The 18,824-nt window shown below is 41.2% G+C and overlaps 1 protein-coding gene across 2 annotated transcripts in view; it reads left to right on the forward strand.

The window, feature by feature from the left end:
* LOC137337920 (serine/threonine-protein kinase PRP4 homolog) overlaps positions 1-18,824 on the forward strand; it is a 71,924-nt gene that overhangs the window by 3,390 nt on the left and 49,710 nt on the right. The window lies entirely within an intron of this gene.

Consider the following 18,824-nt stretch of genomic DNA (forward strand, 5'->3'; position numbering starts at 1 on the left):
TCCGTGTTTTTATGTTTTGTTTCTTGTGCATATGATGGATCATGGAGTGCTTGTTACTTGTTTTATGGCAATATGAGTTGATTGTTACAGTAACTCAGCTATTGATTGTATGGTGTTGGATGACTTTCAGGAGGTGGGAACCGAGATTGGGGGGGGGTCTCATAATCGATTAAGAATGTTGAATTCTTGTGTGAAATCTTCCTTATAAAACAAATGTAGTACCTTCAAACAGTGTAGAAAGTCAGAGGAAGCTTGGGTTATTTTTAAAAGGGAATTTTAATACAGTAATATTTGCAACATGGAATAGGTTGAGTGGTCGAGCACTTAAGAAAAATGGGTGGTGAGGAAGCTTGTAGATTATGATTAAGTTAAAGATGGATAATGCAAGTAACTTTTTTTTGCTTTCAGCAGCTATAACACTCAAATTTATCTTAAATTGGTATTCACATTCCTGTTTCTAACTATAGTACTGAGGACTGCACTTGAATAACACCATAAATAACTGCACAGTACTGTAATAGTAACATTTTAAAACAAATTTTGGCTACCAGAGAAAGTTCTTGGTACATTGGGCAGTTTTTATGTAGATCAATCAGTTACATTTGGAAGTGGCATATTTTAGAAAGTGAGTTTTCTTCCCCCCCCCCCCCCCCCCACCTTCCCTCACATGGCTATGCATATAAACACAGCTGTATGGAATCTCAAAGGAGGTACAGAAAATGGGGTGAAATTTCCCTGTTGCTCAAGTTCTTATCTGCATTCAACAAAGGTTTTACTACTCAATAATTTTAAAACTACTCACTTTTAAGGTTTTTTTATTTGAATTTTCAGACAATGTAGGAGATCCACTTCATTTAAATCATCCATTCATAAGTATCTTTAGGTTTCAAAATAAAACATTAGTTATTTGTAATTGCAAGATTCAATATTATTGCAGATACAATAAATATATATTAATATACAATATGTGTACATAAATATCTTCTAATACAAGTAAAGTGCAGTATACTGATTAACACACTGTTACAACATCTGAGTTTTCCTTAATAAAGTTTGAAATGTTTTTCTGGTTCTAAGAACATAAGATAAGTCAATGATAAGAAAAGGCCATTCATGCATTGAACTCATTAGTCTAGTACTGTAACACTCATAGCGTTCAACTGTATTTTAAACATTCTCCATATTTTTATCTTTACGACTGCCTGGCAAGTTTATCACTCTTTGAGTAAGAAGTGCATCTGATATGTTTCTTTTCACCAATTTAAATTAGTCCTCTGACCGTACACCCCCTGAATTACTTTGAAGTAATGCTCTGGGGTTACCTTAGCTCCCCATTTAATATTTTATGAGGTTGTTCCTCCTCCCAAATTCTTTCTTTCTAAGCCTTTCTAGTTTGAGTTTCTCTTAATCTTTCCTCATAGCTTATCCCCATTACACCTGGAATCAGTCTTGCTATTCTGCGCTGCACCTTTTCCAAAGCATATATACAATATTTGTGGAAAAATTGCCAGAACTGAACGCAACAGTCCGAAGTCTGGTCTAACAAGTACGTTGAAAAGACATTGCATAGATGTGAACTCTGCTGTTCTAGTTATATATCATAGCATTCTGTTCACTGTTTTAATTCCTTTGACATTACCTAGACACTGAAAGTTACTTGTTTACTATCATTACCATGTTACTTTCTATATGCACATTTACATTGATAAGAGTATCTGTAATGGCAGATGAGCAGTACTGTCATGATCAAGGCACTCTAATACAAAGAGGGTAGACTGCTGACCACACTCAGGGCCCAACTTTCCATGGAAGTCTGGAAATCAACTTCTATTAGTCTTCCAACATGGGACTGGAGAGAGATGGGAGAGGTAAAAAGCAGTTGTGCTTTGGGGGCTGTGGGTCTTCACTTGAGCTCTGCTCTGGCAAAATGTCAATGTAAAATTATCTCAAAATTATCCGTATACTAATTTAATTCCATTTCATTCGTTGTATATTTGTGAAGCACATTTTCTTTTCAGAATACAATATCCATCGCTTATAGTAGGCGCGTTGGTGCTAACACGTGCTCGCTATATGTGTTGGATGGTTTACATGATCAAAAAGTTCTGACATTAATTAAACCTTGAAATGGACAGAACAAATATCCTTCGAGAACCTGTGCATAGTGAACAAATACCAAAGATAAAAATTATCTATTATAAAAAGCTGGTTGGATTAGCTGTGCCTGAACTGCTTGGTTGGATTATTGCATGTAAATTACTTAGAAGTACACCTTAATAAGGTGCACAGTACTTCCTGAACATCTGTTTCTGCCTGAAATAGCTGGCGCAGTGACTTTGTAATCAACAATAATGGAAATTGGTTTTCGATATTTTCCCGATTTAAACATGGGCAGTTTGTGGTGGGGACTGTATATGGACTACGTGAAATTTAACCGTGATAAAATGTAATCTGTTTATCCAGTTTATTTGAATCATTCTACACTACAACTGACATTTGCAGTAAGCATCAAAACTGTTTTAAGTGTATTTCTTCTTTCTACTCCTGCCACAAAATATATACATACTAATTTTTTACTATCATACACTAAGCTAAGCTTTTGATGGGTGGCTTACTGTATAATTGACTTTGAGAATTACTTCTGTTTGTTTTGCTTGACCCACTTTGGATTAGCAATACAGTTGAAGGAGACTTTTTAAAAAAAGACATGTTACAGGTTTAAAGCAGGTATAGGTTTTAAGGTCAATTTTGTATTCCAAAATAATGCACTAAGTAAATATGCAGCTGGTTGCTGGGAAAACCAGGACTTTGGGTACTACTGATAGGCATGAGAGAAGATAAATCAAGTCTCACCAACATTATGAAAACATCATCAGAATTAGATTGCATTGCAAAATACTAAGATCTTTTTCAGTGATGTCATACAGTAGACAAGATCTTGCTCCTGCTTCTGGCATACATGATTTTTTTACATTGCTATGACATTAGACAAGCATGTTGTAGTTAAATAAGGGAACAAAAACAGGTTTGGCATTATCATAATACTTTCATAGAATCTTACAGCAGAGAAGGAGGCCATTCAGCCCTTCATGACTGTGCCAGCTCTTTGAAAGAGCTCTTTCTCCGCAGTGATTTAAATTTTTCCTTTTCAAGTATATCCAGTTGCCTTTTTAAAGTGCCCAATTGAATCTGCTTCTACCACCCTTTCAGGCAGTGCGTTTTAAAAAAAAAAAAATTCTCATCTCCTCTCTGGTAATTTGTCAATTATCTTAAACCTGTGTCCGCTGGTTACCGAACCACCTGCCAGTAGAAACCATTTCTCCCTATCTACTCTATCAACACCCCTCATAATTTTGAGCACCTCTATTAAATCTCCCCCTAACTGGCTCTGCTCTAAGCAAAGCAATCCCAATTTCTCCGGTCTCTCCACATAACTGAAGTCCATCATCCCTGGTATCATTCTGGTAAATCTCTTCTGCACTCCCTGGAAGGCCTTGACATCCTTCCTAAAGTGTGGTGCCCAGAAATGGGCACCATACTCTAGCTGAGGCCTAACTGATGATTTATAAAGGTTACACATAACTTCCTTGCTACCGTACTCTATGCCTTTATAAAGCCAAGGATCCCATATGCTTTAACAGCTTCATCAACTTATCCTATCATCTTCAAAGATTTGTGTATATGAACCCCTAGAGGGTCTCTGTTCATGCATTCCCCCCTTTAAAGTTGTACCATTTAGTTTATTTGCCTCTCTTCATTCTTCTTCCCAAAATGTATCATAGATCTGAACAAAAGTCTCCATTTCTACTGGTAAGTATCACCTGTTAGGTGGTTGCACTCTACTGCATGAGTTGCAGTTACTCAGTCCTCCCCTCTTCTCTCCCTCCCCAGGAATGGTCTTATTTTTCTTTTTTTTGCAGTTGCATGTATCCTGCAATAACTAGAAATAGGGCAAACTCACTCCTACAACTAAATTCTTCAGTGCCGGTTTCCATTTGAATTTGTTGCTGCCGCCTTTCGAGCAGCAACCTCAATTGCGCCAACCTACTCTCTCACCGAACTTCCCACTGAGCACTTGCCAACCTCATTCCTCCCACCGTTGACCCTGTGGACTCTGCCAGCGGATCAATAATCACTGTCCTTCGTTAACCTCTCCGTTCATATAAACTCTCCTACCCATATTCACGGCCACCCTCTCGACCTTGTCATCTCACATGGACTCTCTATTCCCATCGTCTTAATCACAGACAAGACCATCTCTATAACCTGCACCATTCACTTCTCCCTTCCAACTGCACTTCCTCCTGCATCTACCCCTGGATTAAACTCTTCCCCAAGTCATTTATAACAGCACTTTAAAACTCCCAACTGTCTAGCCTTTGGCCCTCCATTGGCCTCGATATTTGAGCTACTGACCTGCTCAATCACCTACACCTTTGCCGTTGTCCCTAGTAAAAACCTTACTCTCTTCCACCCTGGTTGTTCCCCTTGGTACGGCCCCCATCTACACTCCCTTAAGTCCCAGGTATGCAGATTTGAACGTTTATGATGCACAACTGGTTTAGCCATTCATCGCCAGATCTGGCTGGACCACATCAAGCACTATTGAGCTCTGCTCTCCTCTGCCAAAACCGCTCACTATTCCAGGATCATCCTGGAATGAAAAGATAACCCCTGACTTCTTTTCTCCACCCTCACCTCAACAACAAGTGTGAGGAGCTCATAGACGACTTTGTCACTAAGATTGAGACCATCCGTTCAGCTGCCTCTGCCGCTTCTCTTCCTTCTCTGAGCCCACCAAGCCAAACTTCCCTCCTCATCCTTCTCGGCCTGTCTTACACCGTTAACACGGTTGCCCACACCGTTCTCCTGTAGTGTCTCTCTTTTCCAGCTGTGTGGGACTGACCTCGCCTGGTTCCACTTTTTCCTATCCAATTGATAGCCAGAGAATCTTAACAATGGTTTATTTTCCTGCTTCCACACCTTTACCTCTGGAATCCCCCAAGGATCCATCCTTGGCCCCCTCCTATTTCTCATCTTCATGCTGACCCTCAGCAACATCATCCGAAAACACATCAGATTCCACATGTTTGTTGAAGACACCCAGCTCTACCTACCCACCACCCCTCTACTGCCTCTGTGCTGTCAGACTACTTGTCTGACATCCAGTCCTGGATGAGCCGAAGTCTCCTCCATTTTTACATTAAGAATTAAACTAAATTAAGTTAAATATTGGGAAGACCAAAGCCGTTGGGCCAGAAATCTCGCTCAGCGGCATTGCAACGCTTACTGCAGCTCCTGCAAATTAAATGAACGAAAATACTTACTGCGGGTCCTGTGGCGTCAAATTGCATGATTTTGAACTTTAAAAAAAAATTGTGCGCTATCAACCCAGCCTCTAGGCGTGAGTTGACATGCATGGAACAGTCTGTGAGGATAGAAGACATGCCCACAAAATCTGTCAGTAAGAGAAGTCACGCCCACAGAATCAGGCTGCATTGCTCGAGCAGACTTCATTGATTTAAAGTTAGTATTCTGGATTTCATTGTCGTAAAAAAATGTTTTTATTAAAAAGCCAAAGAAATAATTGAATTAAACTAAAGATACAGAAGAGTAAAAGAAAAAAAAAATAATTTTTAACTCTTTAATGACCAAAAAATTATAATGAGTACTATGAGACTCCAAAATATTTAATTTTTAGTTGTTTGGCAGTCTTTAAGACTAACCGTGCTTTTAAAACCTAGTTTAGACCTGATATTTTCAAGCGTACATGTTTGGTGTAATTAGTTACTTTCCAGTTGAGAAGATGAGCAAGTTTGTGATTTTTCAACGATTTCTCTGATTGCAGCATGCGAAGGCCTTTTCATTCGAAGCTGTCAAGTTGCTGGCGTACCAATAGGAGCAAGCTCACGTTTTCCGCGTTTCACTGCGCGTGTGCAATTGTGGGAACTTGCTCCTTCAATTTGCCATTAAAAACGGAGAGCACTGTTGACCTCCTCCGTTACTTCAAGAGCAATTTCTGGCTCAATGTCTTTGGCTCCAGCCACCAATTCCATCCCCTCCCTGGCTACTATCTCGGGCTGAACCAGACCATTCACAACCTCAGCATCCTATTTGACCCTGGGCTGAGCTTCCAACCCCATATCCTGTCCATCGCCAAGACCGCCTACTTCCTTGTCCATAATATCGTCCATCTCCACCCCTGACTCAGCTCATCTGCTGCTGAAACCTTTATCCATGCTTTTGTTACCTCCAGACTGGTCTATTCCAATGCCCTCTTGTCCAGCTTCCCACTTTCCACCCTCCCTAAACTTGAGCTCATCCAAAATTCTGCTACCCATATCCTAATTCATACCAAGTCCTGTTCACCCATCACCCCTGTGCTCCCTGACTTGCATTAGCTTCTGCTCCACCAACACTTCGATTTTAAAATTCTTATCCTAGTGTTCAAATCCCTCCAGGGCCTTGCCCCTTCCTATCTTTGTAACCTCCTCCAGCCCTACAACTCTCCAATTCTTGCCTGTTGTGCATCCCTGACATCCTTTGCCCCACCATTGGCGGCAATGTCTTCAGCCATTTAGCCCTTAAGCTCTGGTGCTAGGAGGACTACAGAGAAAATCTGGTGTACAATTTACAGCTACAATTTGAGTCAACATTTGGCAGTTGCCCTTTATTCCTATCCCGATGTCATGGTAGACATCAGTTGATCATCCCTGTTTCAAGCTGGTTAGTACTGTAGCATAAACGTGCTAAGGTTAGATCCATTTCTAAGAAGTGTGATTTTTCTCCATTTTAAAAGATGCAGAACTCAAGTCCTGTGTTCCAAAGTTCTGTAGTTCTAAGCCACATTTTCAGTTTAAAAACTGAATGTTTGCAGTGCTCAGACCAAACGCGCAACAATAGAAAATCAATGCAGTCATGTGTGAAATAACTGAAGCTCTTGCCCAGGGTTCCCAAGTGCTGTTTTCTGAATTGAAGAGCTTCACAATTGCTGTCTCTGTTCATTTTGCTGAGTTCAAAAAATATTGCATTGCAACAGTATCCTGATTATTTCTCTTCCTGTGCAAGCATTGGAATTTTTTTTATCTTTCTTATACTTTGCCAATGTAGTGGGAATGTTTTTAACTTTGTGTAGAAAAAGCAACAAGTTTTCCTTCGGGAAGTTTAGTTAGTTTTCTTCTTCAAAAAAGAGGAAATTACGTATCTTTTTAAATACCTGCTATCATGAAATTCTCAATTTAATTGTGGAGAATTTCTGATCCATTATAATTGGCATCAGAAATATAGACAAAAGTACATCTTCCAACCCCCTTCCCCATCCCCAAACAAAAAGGAAAAATGTCCATGCTAACAGGGGCGGATAATAAACAATTACATGCACACCACCGTTTTGCAGGATTTGGAAACCTATGGGGCAAAATGTGTGCATTTTGCAGGAAGGTGTGCCTTCAGGGCTTTTATTACTGTTTTTAAAGAAGATTTGAACATGATGTCACTTCCTTTAGTATTTACTTCCATCCACTATATTTGGAGTCAGAGACTGTACAACCCTGAATTCCAAAGGATTGTGCTTATGCTGTGAAATGGTCTCGATTCACTCAAATCAAACACCTAGTGACAGGCATTTAGTAAACTGAGAGAATGTAAAACAAGGCACTAGATTCTTCTGCTGCATCTGAATAAATATAACTGACATATAAACATCAAATACTGGCTAAATATAGTAGCAAGGTAAACATGTCATAATGTGAGGGAGTGTTTCAAAGTAACGGGTGTTCTGCAGCATAATCCATAAATGTTGAAGTAATACCGTGAACAGGTAACATTTCAGTTTTCTGTCCTGAAGGCGTTGATTCCTTGCTAAGTTACGGTTCCATGAGCATCAGTTGCCCTCTGGTACCATGCCAAAGTGACTATAAAATGCCTACTTTACCATGGGAGCATCACAGCTGAGGCTGATTGTGTCCTTGCTTAACCATCACGTGTACTTCCACCAGGTGTCCCTGGATATTGATCAAGAACCCTGATTGATTTTCCTCCCCAAACCCAGAGGCTAGGCCAATTGTAGCACCCCTATTATTGCCCTGGCTGAGATTAGGTAATTGCTCAAACCTGAGCACTTTCTTGGTCTTGTGTGTCTGAGCTACTCACTGGATAAACTTGCAGTGCAATCAGGGAATTCTCAACATATCATCGTTACATCATTGTATATTAATGCACCACGAGGACAGGAGACTTGTAGAGAATATCTGAGGGAGTGCAGCTTAGTGGTACTGTGGCATTAAGAAACACTTAAAATGTTTAGCTTAACACTGAGTAAATGCATCAAAATAAATACAAGGTTTTATTTAATTAAGTTTTATGTGAGGAAGGACATTCGGAGTGAGGAAGAAGCTTTTGGTGGCAGTGGTCTGAGTAAAATATATAAAATGTACAAAAGTACTAAATAAACACTCTTATATCAGTTGTTCTCAACTTACAGTCTGGGAGCCTATTTGCAGCCACTTCCCCTTAACCTGTGGCCTTTGGAAAATTTGCGGGTCTAGTTGTGGATATTCATTGAGCTGGGATTCAGCACTGTTCTACCTCCTCTTCTAAGGAAGACGGGGAATACACAGGCTGCATGTTTATGTCAGCTTCCATACAGAAATTAGAAGGGCACATTAAAATAAAACTATATTTAATAAATGATTTATATTGTAGGTGTTTTGTCCTCTTCCTGTGGGGGTATCCCTCCCTTTGGTTGGCAGCTGACAATTGCCACAGTGGTAAAATCAGGAGTTTGCTGTGGGGAGTTGCAATTACAGACGTTCATTCTAACACTCTATGGTGCAGCATTCCAGAGAGGGCCTCAAACAAGACACTTATGATATTCTTGCAGAAAGTTAGTTTCACTGATTTTTACAATTTATACACTGTTTACAGAGAACTTTATTAGGGGAGAGTTGCGAAGAAGAAAGGTGAAATTTATTTGTGTGTGTATGTGTGTCAAACAATCATGAAGTAGGATACTTCATTGTAGTATGGAGGGAATGCTGCATTGTTGGAGGTGTTCTTTGTTTGAGACATTAAACCAAGGTCCCCGCCACCTGCGCAGATGGAAGTAAAAGATCCTAGAACAGTATTCAAAGAGGAGCAGAGGAATTTTCCCGGTGTCCTGACCAACATTTATCCCGGAACCAACACCACTAAGACAGAATAACTTGTCATTTATTTCATTGCTGTTTGTGGGACCTTGCTTTATGCAAATTGGCTGTCATGTTTGCCTATAAACAATTTCAAAAGTAATTAATTGGCTGTGAAGCACTTTGGGATCTCCTGATGATGATTTAAAAGGCGCTATATCAATGCATGTTTGTTCTTTAAATGTTAAATGTTTCTCTGGGGTCGCAGCACACTTTTAGGATTACCCATAATGCAGACTCAATTTTAGATGATTTTGACAATAATCCAATGGGAGAGAAGAATGCATACAGGGTAAATGTTATCAAAATAGATGTTTGGTCTAATAGACTGTGAACCAGTTTAGAAGAGAGTATGGTATAACCAGAATTGCTAAACTTTTCTTTTTCACTTTTCTGTTTTAAACTATCACATAAATCAGAGTTGTTTAAATGCTCTAATTTTTCAAAGAACTTTTGCAGCTTAGTATCTCGTTGACATGGGAACAGTTGAAGTAAATGGTAACTTATGTCCTTCCTGTGATGTCACTCCTTTTTTATTAAAGGCTTTTGAACAAATTTATCTAAGTAAAATGGAGAACTGTTTAGTGGAAGTCCTACAATAAAATATATATTACTAGAGGAACTGGTCTCTTATTTAACTTCAGTGTAAAAAAAACATTTGCTGGGAAGCTCGGCATACAGTTAGCAAGTAGTTAAAACAAAAGAACATGCTTTTGTTCAGCATGTCCAATGTGCTTCACAGAGCCTTCACTCCTTGGCCTGCTAATTCTGATATCAGACTGCAAGTGTGAGTGTCTGTTCTTATCAGTTGTCAGCTGTGACTCAATCGGTAGCACTCTTGCCTCTGAGTCGGAAGGTCGTTGGTTCAAGTCCCACTGCAGAGACTTGAGCACAAAATCCAGGCTGACACTTCCAGTGCAGTACCGAGGGAGTGCTGCACTGTTGGAGGTGCCGTCTTTCAAATGAGACATTAAACTAAGGCCCCTTCTGCCCCCTCAGGTGGATGTAAACGATCCCGCGGCACTATTTTGAAAAAGAGCAGGGGAATTCTCTCCGGGGACCCTCAACCAACATCACTAAAACAAATTATCTGGTCATTATCACATTGCTGTTTGTGGGATATTGCTGTGCACAAAATTGGCTGCCACGTTTCCTACATTACAACAGTGACTACACTTCAAAAGTACATAATTGACTGTAAAGTGCTTTGGGAAGTCCTGAGGTCATGAAAGGCGCTATATAAATGCAAGTCTTTCTTAGCTTTAATATATTAAAAGCCTACAGTCTGCATGAACTTCCTTCCAATGTCCACATTTATAATGGAAACTGCCTGTGTATAATGTTCCTGTACTTGTAAAATGCTGCGTCCTCTGACTTAGAATGATCAGTAGTACAACAGATGTGCTAGTCTGAGCTCATGAACTTCTTTGTCACTAAGATTGAGACCATCCATTCAGCTGCCTCTGTCGCATTCCCTTTGCACATCAAGCCAAACCTCCTCCACAGTACTGAATCAGCCCTGATCAAAGTCACAAATTACATCCTTTGTGACTGACCACGATGCACTTTCCCTCCTCATCCTTCTTGGCTTCTCTGCAGCCTTTGACATGGACAACCACGCCATCCTCCTCCAGCTCTACCACTCCACCACCTCACTTCACTCCTCTACTACCTCTGTGTGGTCAGACTGCTTGTCTGACATCTTGTCCTAGCTGAGCCGCAGTTTCTTCCAGTTAAACATTTGGAAGATCCGCATCATTTTCTTCAGACCCTGCCACAAACTCCCTCCCTGGCTTTTGTCTCAAGTTGAATCAGACTGTTCGCAATCATGGTGTTCTAGTTGACCCTAAGTTTCCAACCTCATATCCCCTCCATCACAAACTTTAACATCGCCTGTCTCTGCCCCTGCCTCAGCCCATCTGCTGCTTGAAACCCTCATCCATGTCTGACACCTTCAGACTCAACTATTCCAATGCTCTCCTGACTCACCTCCCATCTTCCACCCTCCATAAACTTCAGCTCATCCAAAACTCTGCTATTTGCACTGTCCCATCCACACATCACCCTTGTGCTTGCTGACCTACATTAGCTCCCGGTCCTCCAACACCTCCCAAATTAAATTATCATCCTTTCATTCAATCCTTTCATGGCCTAGCCCCTCTCTGTCTCTGTTACCTTCTCCAACCCTCCGGGAATCTGCGTTCCTCCAACTCTGGCTTCTTATGCATCCCGAAATCCCATAGCCTCACAATTGGTTGCCGTACCTTCAGCCATCTAGGCCTTAAGTCTGGAATTTCCTTCCCCACTCCACTTAGAATCATAGAAAATTTATGGCACAGAAGGAGGCCATTCGACCCATCGTGTCTGTGCTGGCCGAAAATGAGCCACTCGGCCTAACCCCACTTTCCAGCACTTGGTCTGTAGCCTTGTAGGCCATGGCACTTCAGGTGCACATCCGGGTACTTTTTAAATGAGTTGGGGTTCCGGTGGGGTTCTGCAGGGCTCAGTACTAGGTCCCTTGCTTTTTGTGATATATATTAATGATTTGGACTTAAATGTAGGGGACGTGATTAAGAAGTTTGCAGATGATACAATAATTGGCCGTGTGGTTGATAGTGAGGAGGAAAGCTGTAGACTGCAGGAAGATATCAATGGACTGGTCAGATGAGCAGAAAAGTGGCAATCTGGAGAAGTGTGAGGTAATGCATTTGGGGAAGCCAAACAAGGCAAGGGAGTACACAATAAATGGGAGTTGAGGATTTCTGCCTCTACCACCCTTTCAGGCGGTGAGTTCCAGACCCCTACCGCCATCTGGGTGAAAAAAAATTCCTTAGCTCCCTTCTAATCCTTCTACCAATCACTTTAGATCTATGCCCCCTGGTTATTGACCCCTCTGCCAAGGGAAATAGGTCCTTCCTATCCACTCTATCTAGACACGTCATAATTTTGTACACCTCAATTAAATCACCTCTCCGCCTCCTATGTTCCAAAGAGAACAACCCCAGCCTATCCAATCTTTCCTCATAGCTAAAATTCACCAACCCTGGCAACATCCTTGTAAATCTCCTCTCTATCCTCTCTAGTGCAATCACATCTTTCCTATAATGTGATGACCAGAACTGTATGCAGTACTCAAGCTGTGGCCAAACTAATGTTTTATACAGTTCGAGCATAACCTCCCTGCTCTTATATTCTACGCCTCGGCTGATAAAGGAAAGTATTCCGTATGCCCTCTTAACCACCTTATCTACCTGTCCTGCTACCTTCGGGGATTTGTGAACATGCACCCCAAGGTCCCTCACTTCCTCTACACCTTTCAGTATCCTCCCATTTATTGTATACTCCCTTGCCTTGTTTGGCTTCCCCAAATGCATTACCTCACACTTCTCCAGATTGCCACTTTTCTGCTCATCTGACCAGTCCATTGATATCTTCCTGCAGTCTACAGCTTTCCGCCTCACTATCAACCACACGGCCAATTATTGTATCATCTGCAAACTTCTTAATCATGCCCCCTACATTTAAGTCCAAGTCATTAATATATATCACAAAAAGCAAGGGACCTAGTACTGAGCCCTGCAGAACCCCACCGGAAGCAGCCTTCCAGTCACAAAAACACCTGTCAACCATTACCGTTTGCTTCCTGCCACTGAGCCAATTTTGGATCCAACATGCCACTCCCCCTTAGATCCCATGGGCTTGTACTTTTTTGACCAGTCTGTCATGTGGGACCTTGTCAAAAGCCTTGCTAAAATCCATGTAGACTACATCAAATGCACTAACCTCATCGACCCTCCTTGTTACCTCCTCAAAAAATTCAGTCAAGTTAGTTAGACACGACCTTCCCTTAACAAATCCGTACTGACTGCTTGATTACTCCGTGCATTTCTAAGTGACGGTTTATCCTGTCCCTTAGAATTGATGCCAATAATTTGCCCACCACTGAGGTTAGACTGACTGGCCTGTGATTACTTGGTCTATCCCTCGCTCCCATTTTAAACAATGGTACAACGTTAGCAGTCCTCCGGCACCGCACCTGTATCCAGTGCAAAATGATGGTCAGAGCCTCCACTATTTCCTCCCTTGCTTCTTTTAACAGCCTGGGATACAGTTCATCCAGTTCTGGTGATTTATCTACTTTCAAAGATGCTAATCTGCTTAATACTTCCTCTCTCACTAAGTTTATCCTATCCAATATTTCATACTCCTCCTTAACTACAATGTCTGCATAGTCCCTCTCTTTAGTGAAGACAGACGCAAAGTATTTATTAAGAACCATACCAACTTCTTCTGCCTCCACACAGGTTATCTTTTTGGCCTCTAATAGGCCCTATTCTTTCTTTAGTTATCCACTTATCCACAATCTTCTCCTCCTTTTAAAAACCCACCTCTTTGACTAAGCTTTTAGTCGTCTCTCCTAAAATTCTCATTCCTTGTTTTCATCCAAGGCCCCACCCTCCCTATCTCTGTAACCTCCTCCAGCCCTACAACCCTCCCAGATCTCTGCGCTCCTCCAATTCTTGCCTCTTGCGCATCCCCGATTTTTAATCGCTCCACCATTGGCAGCCGTGCCTTCAGCTGCCCAGGCCCTAAGCTCTGGAATTCCCTCCCTAAACTCCTCCGCCTCTCTACCCCTCTCCTCCTTTAAAATGCTTCTTAAAACCTACCTCTTCAACAAAGCTTTTGGTCACCTGTCCTAATATCTCCTTTTGTGGCTCGGTGTCAAATTTTGTTTGGGAACGCCCCTATGAAGCGCCTTGGGACCTTTTACTATGTTAAAGGTGCTATATAAATGCAAGTTGTTGTACGTAAGACTGCTCAGTTTTGTCCTTTTTTGTATTACTGGTTTTTATTGTATAATGTGAGGAATATATTAACTAGACTTCTGCTTTTCAATTGGTGACAGATTGGTGGTATTCATCTAGCTCTAAAATATACCTGATGTGGAGATGCCGGTGATGGACTGGGGTTGACAATTGTAAACAATTTTACAACACCAAGTTATAGTCCAGCAATTTTATTTTATTTCAACGGGCAGTTGCAGGGGCATTCTGTAAACACCATGTATTGTTCTATATGTATAAATGCGTAGGCTTCGAGGAGCTCCTGAACATTTACCTGAGGAAGGAGGAAGCCTCCGAAAGCTTGTGAATTTAAAATAAAATTGCTGGACTATAACTTGGTGTTGTAAAATTGTTTAAAATATACCTGCCCATTACCTGGCAGAGGTACTTGTTTGGAGAGGCACAATAAAGGTGACACATATCTGGAATCTTTATCATACATTAACCAGCTCAGTATTAAAACAGTAAAAGTGTTAAACCGTCAGGCGGATGCTAAATGAATGGTGCTGAAAGTGAGTGTGTGTGCAAGTGCAATTTGACACTAATGCCTTGATTAGCAGTTGAAAACTACAGTCTTGTACGTCAACCAATCTGCTTTCCAGTGGTCAGTAATGAATTGGTTCAGACTCTAGACCTATCATGCTAGGTGGTCTGCTTCAAATTTCTAGAGAAGGTAGTTACAACAAAGTTGCTTATGGTTTGCCAGTTACTTAGTTACTTGAGGCAATGATGAGTAAAGACTTAATTGCCAAAAGCATTTTAGAGCTGCATTTGTATCTGCATGTTGAATTCAGGCCACAGCTGCAGTGGTCCTGGTTGTGTAGTTAATGTACTGACATACCCTGGGATGGTGGCGTCTGGTTAACAGTTCCCCACACGGAAGATTCTTGATCTTAGTTAAAACTACCTGGAGAACGGCCTCGATGATGGGATATAAAATAGGAAAGGAAAGTTCACTGGCCCAGTCTACTCCCTTGTGTTGTGGAATATGAGGAAGATATTAAATGAAAACACACGAGGGGGATAATTAAGAAATTGGGGGAAATAGTCTACTATGAAAGATTTCTTTTCTCTTGTATAAATATTACAATTTTTTCATTATAACACTTGAAAATGGGCCTGAAACCGAGATGCAAAAGGAGTTTGTGTGTTGCAATAAGTTTTACAAAATCAGACCTTAAAATAACTTTTGCAAATACCACTCCATTTCACATTGGATTTGAGCTAGATACCCAACAACATGGGTACAATGTATGCAGGAAAAATAAGAGTAATAAAGAACTTGACACATAGCAAGATAATTGTTTTTCTTCGACAGCAGTAAAACTCCTAGAATTTAAATATCCATTCATTTCGTTATATATCTGTTAATATTCAAAATGGGATCTTTAGCAAGCACAGGTGTTGCAATTCATTAGAGGTAAAACAGGCTTAAAATGCTATTCTTCTGACCTGTAGTTGACCAGTACATTCCAATCTGCAAAATTCCCTGATTAAACAATTAATCCTATCTGAACCGATTTTACTTAGCAATTAGAGTTTATGGTCTTAACAGTACACTGTGGCACAATAAAGCATGTGCGCTATGTGGCATAACACAATTGCCCTTACAATGCAGCACATTAACTTGCTACCAGAAATACCGGGAGATCTGCTAGTGTATGTATCAAATTTGCATATTAAAAGCCTTGTGCAAGCACACAATTCAGTTATGTAAGACTTAAATTCCTGTAACGCTTCTTCCTTTGCTTTTTTTTCTGTCACAGTCACACTTGTATCACGGCAATGTCTGTCATGCTTTTTCACACAAAGGGTAGTGGAAATCTGGAACTTCTCCAACAGGCTGTGGATGCTGGGTCAATTGAAATTTTCAAGACTGAGATCGATAGAATTTTGTTAGGTAAGCGTATCGGGATATGAAGCAAAGATGAGTAAATGGAGTTGAGGTACAGATCAGCCATGATCTAATAAAGTAGCGGAACAAGTCCAAGAGGCTGAATGACCTACTCCTGTAATAGAATGATACAGCACAAAAGGAGGCCATTCAGCCCATCATGCTTGTGCTGGCTCTTTGAAAGAGCGATCCAATTAGTCCTACTCCTCTGCCCTTTCCCCATCGCCCTGCAAATATTTCCCTTTCAGGTATTTATTCAATTCCCTTTTGAATGTTATTATTGAATCTGCTTCCACCACCCTTTCAGGCAGTGAATTCCAGATCATAACAACTCGCTGCGTAAAAACATTTCATCTCGTCTCTGGTTCTTTTACCGATTACCTTCAACCTGTGTCCTCTGGTTACTGACCCTTGTGCCACTGAAAACAGTTTCTCCTTGTTTCCTCTATCAAAACCCTTCATGATTTTGAACCTGTATTAAATCTCCCCTTAATCTTCTGTTCTAAGAACAATCCCAGCTTTTCTAGTCTCACCATGTAACTGAAGTCTCGCATCCCTGATACCATTCAAGTACCATTTGCCTATTCCTATTTCTGTCAAGTTCTTTCAGCATTACTTAGTCTCTGAGATATGTGGAGCTGTTAGGTACCTAAAGAGCTCCTCCATCCTTTTCCCACCTAGGTGACGTGGTAGTGATCAGCTTCAGGCCACTGCAGTCTTCAAGTGAGTTTTAAAAAAAAAATTGAATTATCTTTAATGGGGTTTTGGTGTTGTCTCAGCAGCACTGGTTCCCATAACATCCAAGCCGCCTTTTATCCCTTTGTGAGCGTGCCCCCCCCCCTTTCCTGGCAGTTCCAAAAGTTCTCTCACCCTCTGCAGTCTCTAGTCCATTTGAGGGCGTCCCCGCTGGTACCTACTGCCTCCCTTTTCTTGACCGTTCCCTGGGAGAGGCACGACTACACCCTCCCCCTGCCCTCGTCTCAAATGGGCCTTTGCAAAAGCGCTTCTTTCTCTTGCTCCTCGGTTGGCCATCTTGAAGATAAGACTGGAGCGATAATAATTACATTTTAATGCACTTAAAATCATTTTTGCAGGAAGCAGCTTTTAGTTATGCAAGGAACCAGACCAAGGATCGGGCCAGGGAAGATGCAGGGCTATTGGAAAGCATGAGGGGGCTTAGGCTGGTGACGTCCTCGGTGGTAGGAGGAGTTGTGGCGCTTCTGGCCAAGGGCAGCTCAAGGTTCAGATGGGAGGATGAGGGTGGCCAGGGCCTCGGGATCCTGGCGGCACTAAGAACGGGGTTGCAGTGGTTAGTGGTAGCTTGGCATCCTGGGTATTGAGAGGGTGCATTGAAAGGGAAGCTGGATAAGCACGTGAGAGAGAATAGATTCTCTCCACAGATTTCCTGCTTAACAAAACATTATTATTAAACAGTGCTATTTGCTCTTTAAAGCTGGACTTTCATACTCCTGCTCCTGCCTTTCCACCAGCCACCACCAACAGCCCAAAAGTCATCTGCATCCCCGCTGCACTGGCCAGATTCTTGTACCATCCCACACCTGCCACCAGAAAATATAGTGGGCACTGGCAACCTTCCCTGCCATGCCACCCACAATCACCCAGCCGAAAGAACAGTTCGAACCAGCAATATCAAGAGAGATCGTATCCTCTGACTCAACATGAACAATGCCACGGGAGATCTACTAATCTATATATTATAAAAAAGCATACGTTTCTTGTCCGTCACACTTAAAGAAAAGTATAAGGAAACAAAGGAACTCTTCAGAAACAAAATAAAGTAGCAAGAATGTCTGAAGTCTCAATTGATGTCTGTATGAACTCACCAGCAGTAACAGCATTTAGATTTTGTAGCCTTGAAGGAGCATACTCCTACACTTTACATGGTATGAAGTTCTTCAATTTATGAAACAATATATCCTCTGAACTCCTGTGAGCAGGACTATAGGTGTGTGTGTGTGTGTGTGTGTGTGTATTTAAGTTACATAGTTTCCTTGTGTATGATTGGACCACTCAGGTGACAGAGGGACAATCATTGGGGATGGATAGTTCAAAAAAAATCAACCTCCCTTAAAGTTCCAAGACAAAATCTTTGCTGTTTCATATATTTTATTTTTTAATGAATTAAATAATGTCAAATTGAACCACAAGCTGCAAGAAAAATTAAGTCAACAGTATAAGTACCCAGAATATGGTGCAGAAATTTCTGTGCAATTCCATTTATAGCTCTATGCTTTTCTTTGAATCCCAATAAACAGAAAAATAAAGACAAAACGTGTATCTTTTTTGGGGGGAGAAGGTGCTCTGGATGGATCTAAGCACGGCTCCCCTTTGTTCACTGACTCATGTAAACAATTTTACAACACCAAGTTATAGTCCAGCAATTTATAGTCCAGTCTATAAATTGCTGGACTATAATTTACACCAAGTTATAGTCCAGTCCATCACCGGCATCTTCACTGACTCAAGCAGAGGGATTGGATTCAAAACACACAACCTTTATTATGCTGTGCGCAGAGTTTGACATGATTGTAGGCAAAAATTGTCCATTCTCAGTTGCTGGTTAATGTGGTAGAGGATTGTAGCTAAAGACTGGTTGTTTTTGAGCCAATTCCTTATTGCATAGATTTTCAAACTGGAGTTCAAGAACCCTAGGGGGTCTGCATGGTCATCACATTTCTTCCTTTCTAGGCCAGGCCTAGACAGTGCTACAAGTAGAATGTCCTGAATTTTGTACTATACTTTTCTCCTGTTTTTATTAGGTTACTTACAGGACAGTGGTCCCTGGGCTGTGTCAATATTTGGAGGGGTTCCCCATACAAAGCAAAAATGAAATCACTACCATATAATTGCAATGAGTACTTTGTTTTGAAAGTGAACTCT

Source organism: Heptranchias perlo, chromosome 2 (genome assembly GCF_035084215.1).
Source record: "Heptranchias perlo isolate sHepPer1 chromosome 2, sHepPer1.hap1, whole genome shotgun sequence".
Taxonomy (NCBI): Eukaryota; Metazoa; Chordata; class Chondrichthyes; order Hexanchiformes; family Hexanchidae; genus Heptranchias; species Heptranchias perlo.